The following is a 6,275-nucleotide window of genomic DNA, read 5'->3' on the forward strand; positions in this document are numbered from 1 at the left end:
CGTCTCAAAAAAAAAAAAAAAAAAAGAAGGCCGGAGGTAGAAAAGTAAGTAGTGTAAACATCCAAGTAATTTGGATAATCCTCTCCCTTTCTCCCTCTGACCAATTTAACCAAGGAACTCAGAGGAAACTTCCCACCTCGAACTCCTGGGCTCAAGAGATTCTCATGTCTCAGTTTCCTGAGTAGCTGGGGCTACAAGCCTGTACCACCACACCCGGCTATTTAAAGAAAAAAACTTTTTTGTAAAGGTGAGGTTTTGCCATCTTGCTCAGGCTGGTCTTGAGCTCCTGGGCTCAAGCCATACCTTTCGCCTCTGCCTCCCAAAGTGCTGGGATTACAGGTGTGAGCCACTGCGCCCGGCCCAGCCCGGGGAAACTTTTAAGGAACTGGTAACATCACTTGGGGATTTGAAAGCACACACAGGTGAACCGCGGAAGCAGTCGTAAAAAATAAATAAATAAGCAAACAACTCCTTTGTGAGATAATAGCTAGATGGATGCCTGTGGGCTTGCCAATTTGATGACTATCTGAAAGGATTTCTGGGGACTTTCACCCCTTCCCCAGGGTGCCAGCACCAACATCATGCCTGCGGTAGTTCCTGTGAGCTCTTCTTCCCTTGCATAAGGAATTGCTCCCTTGAAGTCCCTGTGTCCATCCTGCCAGCCTATAGAGAGACGGAGTGTGTGCCATTACAGTTGGTCTCTTCATGAACTCCTGGGAGGTAAGGGGTGTTTTCCATCTATCTCAGTGTCTGCACCCCGTGAGATTGAGTAAATATTTGCCGAAGGCCTGAATTCTAACAGGCGAGTGAGACATGCCCTGTTTGCCTTTATAAAAACCACTGTCTTCCCCTTGGTTGGTAACAGTTTGTGAGGTTCCAGGATCTTGCCCCTTTGTACAGAGGCTGCCAGCTTGTCCTCTACAAGGCAGTGGGGTGGAGATTAGACCTAGATAAATGGAATCCCACGTAATAATTAAAATTGTTCTTAAAGAATAGTTAGTAAGGGCAGGTGTGTTGGCTCACGCCTGTAATCCCAGCACTTTGGAAGGCTGAGGCAGATAGATCACGACGTCAGGAGTTCAAGACCAGTCTGGCCAACATAGTACAACCCTGTCTCTACTAAAAATACAAAAATTAGCTGGACGTGGTGACGCGTGCCTGTAATCCCAGCTACTCGAGAGGCTGAGGCAGGAGAATTGCTTGAATCTGGGAGGCAGAGGTTTCAGTGAGCCGAGATCGCACCACTGCACTCCAGCCTGGGTGATAGAGTGAGACTCCATCTCAAAAAAAAAAAAAAAACAAAGGAACAGTTAGTGAATGTAAAAAATGATACAGTGTTGGGGACAAGAATGTTACAAAACAAAATGCAGTGATCCTATTTATTTTTAGTTGGTAAAAATAAAAGTATAAACATAAAAGACTTGAAGAAAATATACCAAAATGTTAACATCATTAGATGAGGGTTTAAAGATAACTTTTATTTTGTTATTAGTATTTTTCTGGATTTTCTGAATTTCCTACATTGTACATACATTGCTTTATAATCGATTATGTATATATGTCTATATTTAGCCTTCAAAATCATTATAATTGGAAGGAGGAAAGTTAAACATAAATGACTTTCCTCCATAATTATTCTTTTTTTTTTTTTTTTTGAGACGGAGTCTCGCTGTGTCGCCCAGGCTGGAGTGCAGTGGCACCATCTCGGATCACTGCAAGCTCCGCCTCCCGGGTTCACGCCATTCTCCCGCCTCAGCCTCCGAGTAGCTGGGACTACAGGTGCCCACCACCAAGCCCGGCTAGTTTTTTGTATTTTTAGTAGAGACGGGGTTTCACCATGTTAGCCAGGATGGTCTTGATCTCCTGACCTTGTGATCCACCCGTCTCGGCCTCCCAAAGTGCTGAGACACCGCGCCCGGCTCCTCCATAATTATTCTTAACTTAAGCTCTTTTTTTTTTTTTTAGACAGAGTCTCTGTCACCCAGGCTGGAGTGCAGTGGCACAATCTTGGCTCACTGCAACCTCTGCCTCCTGTTGCCCAGACTGGCCTCGAATTCCTGGACTCAAGTGATCCCCCTGCCTCAGTCTCCCAAATGGCTGGGGCTACAGGTGCGCACCAGCATCGCCTTGGCTTGCTCCTCATCACTCTAATACTCAATGAATGATGCCTGTTTTTCTTACTGTCATTCTTCCAATTACAAGAAAGGATACCTGAGATCAGTTTGGTCTAGATGCTCAGATCTGGTTCTTCCCAGAAATGAAGCTCCCTAGAGGAGGTTGCGGGGTGGAGCAGGATGAATATTCCTGTGTGGGACTTGGGAGCAGGTGCTGCAGGTGGAGGAGCCGCATGGCCCTGGTGTCCTGGGGAAGAATCCTCCCTTCTTGGAGGGAGGGAACCTCTACTGGGCCAGCAAATGGTCAGGGAAGGAGGAGAGAGGAGGCTGGCACTAAATCATTGACCCCTGAACAGGGTTCTGGGCACTAGCTGAAATGTCAAAAATGTTTTACTCTTTGGAGGAAGAGCCTCACTTGGGGTGCACAGCAAAGTGGTGGGTGGAGGACCCCATAGAGAACTGACTTCAGAGTAACTTGTTTCTTAAAAAGAGAAAAGAGAAACCTCCTCCTAGAGGCAGGGCTGAGCCTCTGGGGCAAGAAGACCTTGAAGCTATGGCAAGACTGAGTTCCTAGGAGCCATACCCTCAGCCTCAGGCCTCACACTCCAGTCTATAGAGCCTGCTCCCTTTAGGGTAGGGAAGGTAGAGCCCAGGACTCAGTTCGGCTCCATTCTACAGTCAGGAAAGTGTCACATTATTGTGGCAGGTTGAGAAGCACAGCAGGAGATGGTAGCATAGAGGGGCACATCTACCACTGAAGGACAAAAAGGCTGAATTGAGATTTAAGGGAGCAGGAAGATGTAGTCACTCATTTCTTTATGAATTCATGGATTACTATTTTCCTTCGATTGTGTATAATTTGTTATTATCATTACCTATTTTGGCTTAGAGTGTTTCGGACTTGGCCATGTGCCAACTCCTGGCATTCTGCTGCTGAATCCTCCTCTTCTTTGAGCACTTCCTTACTTTCTTGTGCAAAGAGACATTTCAACCATCGTGGTAAAGATTTAATTAGATCATCAATGAATGCTAAATCTAAGACGAAATTTTGTTAAGGAGTAGGATATATAGATGGTCTTCAAACATCTCCCCACAGACTGTTTATTAGTTGCAAAGGCAGGGGACAATAATTATGTGGTAGAGAAAATGGGTAACACCTTGACCAAATGATCAAAGTTAACATCATGTATGAAGGACAGAGGGACATTGTGTGTCTCCAGATGTAATATCCTGAGGACATGTGGCCTATGCAGTATTCCCGCTGAAAATGTAGAACTTCATCTCTCTCTCTTTTTTTTTTTTTTTTTTTTTTTTTGAGACCGTCTCGCTCTGTCACCAGGCTGGAGTGCAGTGACGTGATCTCAGCTCACTGCAACCTCTGCCTCCTGGGTTCAAGTGATTCCCCTGCCTCAGCCTCCTGAGTAGCTGAGACTACAGGCACATGCCACCACACCCAACTAATTTTTGTAGTTTTAGTAGAGATGAGGTTTCACCATGTTGGCCAGGATAGTTTCAATCTCTTGACCTCGTGATCGGCCCACCTCGGCCTCCCAAAGTGCTGTGATTACAGGCGTGAGCCACCACGCCTGGCCAAAACTTCATCTTGATCATGAGGAAAAGCCAGACAAACACAAAATGGAGAATGTTCCATTAAAAACAAAATAAGGCAGGGTCTGTATTTTTAATGCCAGCTATGTACATGTTCCAGATTTGTGGAGGCTAGAGAGACATGACAACTCAAGAGTGAGCAGTCTAGAAGGATTTGAGCTTTTCTCCCTCACCCTACTGGGTAGGTGGTGGTGCTCCTTTTCTTCTTAGGAAGGAAAGAGGAGGTCAGGCCTGTGCCAGGCTTGCAGCTAGAGAAGAATGAACTGTGATTGTCGGGACGGTGAGATTATAAGGGGAAGCTGTACAGATGCATTCTCTGGATGTAGTGAATGTGCGGAATGAAGGAGATGGAATAACCTGACCCTAGACTAGATCTTTTACTGGAATGGAGAAAATGCTGTAATTAGGGCCAGGCTCAGTGGCTCACACCTGTAATCCCAACACTTTGGGAGTCCGAGGCGAGCGGATCACGAGGTCAAGAGATCAAGACCATCCTGGCTCACATGGTGGAACCCCATCTCTACTAAAAATACAAAACTTAGCTGGGCGTGGTGGTGCATGCCTGTAATCTCAGCTACTCGGGAGGCTGAGGCAAGAGAATAGCTTGAACCCGGGAGTCGGAGGTTGCAGTGAGCCAAGATCATGCCACTGCACTCCAGCCTGGGTGACAGAGTGAGACTCCGTCTCAAAAAAAAAAGGAAACAAAAAGGACATAATTAGATCAACTAACAGAATTGGAATAAGGATGGTAGAGTAAATAAAAATATTATATAAATGTAAGTGTATAAAGTTAACTGTGCTGTGGTGTAACAGCATATCTCTATTTTTAGGAAATACACACAGAAATATTAAGGGGTAAGAGCTAATTGATGTATGAAACCCTGGAATGGTTCAGAAAAAAAAAAATTGGATAAAGCCCCATAAAGTGATTAAGCAAGGGATAAAATGTTAATAATAGGTGAATTTGGGTAAAGGGTATATAGATATTTCTTGTACTATTTTCACTTTTGCAACTTTTTGTAAGTTTTTGTTTCTAAATATATATTGAATATTCCAGGCTCACTTTGTGTTTTCCCTGTCCAAGCCCTGCAATCGGCTTTTTCTCCAACAGTCTTAGTGAGCAGGAACTTTAGCCACATTTTAAAAGTAGGTGAATGAGAAGAAAGCTTTCCTAGTATATGGAACAGCATGACTAAAGACAAAGAAATATGAAATACAAGTGTAAATGGTAGAAAGGACTGCCGGTGAAAGTGGGTGAAAGGCTAACCCAGCAAAAGGTCTCACCAGATAAAACTGTGGCCTCACCAGGCGTTGTGGCTCACCCCTGTAATCCCAGCACTTTGGGAGGCCGAGGCAGGCAGATCACGAGGTCAAGAGTTCGAGACCATCCCTGACAACATGGCAAAACTACGTCCTACTAAAAATACAAAAATTAGCCGGGCATGGTGGCGCGCGCCTGTAGACCCAGCTCCTTGCGAGGCTGAGGCAGGAGAATTGCTTGAACCCGGGAGGGCGGAGGTTGCAGTCAGCCGAGATCGCGCCACTGCACTCCAGCCTGGGTTACAGAGCGAGACTCCATCTAAAAACAAAACAAAACAAACCGTGGCCTCACCTGGGTATGCAAAACGCAGCCCCCACAGTTCCCATAAGCCTGGTCCCATTCAGTCGTACAGCTGTGATTTGGATAGGGGATACAATAAACGGACAGATTCAGCCATCCCTGAGGGGCCAACGCTGCATTTGGGGGCACGTCATCTGAGGAAACCATATAGCTGAATTGTATCTATTTACATCAAATGAGTACACCTACTGTGCAAAGTGCAGAAAGTGAAGCAACATTCGAGGTCCAAGCTCCAGCAGAAGAGAAGCAATACTTTCTGTGAATGAGATACAGGCCGCCGCCTGCCCAATCAGAACACGGGAGATATCAGCCAATCCCAGCCCGCCGATGCTCTAGTATCAGGCAGGGCCCACACGCCCAAGAGTTGTCTGTCTGTCTCGGGTCCTCTCCAGCCCTACTGTTGGAGGAAAGAGGCAGAGAGGAGGCCAGGAGGCCGGCAGGGTAGATCAGGCCAAATGGTGAGGGGCACCAAGTGCCAGGCCAATGTGGAGCCAGTTTGGGCTCCACAGCAAGGTGACCGATCCAGCCGTGGCAACACTCACATTTGCCTTGTACCCTACGGGGCTGGTTCCTCTCTCGGATAAGTGAGTCCCCGACGCCTTAGGGAGCGGAGATGGAGCTGTGAGGGCTGACTCTGGACTGAGCCGGCTAGAAGGATTTGGGCTTCTCTCCCTCATCCCACCTGGCTAGGTGGTGGTGTTCCTTTTCTTCTTAGGAAGGAAAGAGGAGGTCTGGCCTGTGCTGAGCTTGCAGCTAGAGAAGGACGAACGAATTCTTTGATTGTCAGGACGGTGAGATTGCCAGGGGAAGCTGTACAGGTGCCTTCTCTGGATATAGTGAATGTGGAGAATGAAGGAGATGGAATAACCTCTCTGAAGCAGGATGCACCATCCCCAGATAGGCACATATAGGGTCTCCCAGCCTGGTGACTC

This window comes from Trachypithecus francoisi, unplaced genomic scaffold (genome assembly GCF_009764315.1).
Source record: "Trachypithecus francoisi isolate TF-2019V2 unplaced genomic scaffold, Tfra_2.0 Lachesis_group20, whole genome shotgun sequence".
In the NCBI taxonomy this organism is placed as follows: domain Eukaryota; kingdom Metazoa; phylum Chordata; class Mammalia; order Primates; family Cercopithecidae; genus Trachypithecus; species Trachypithecus francoisi.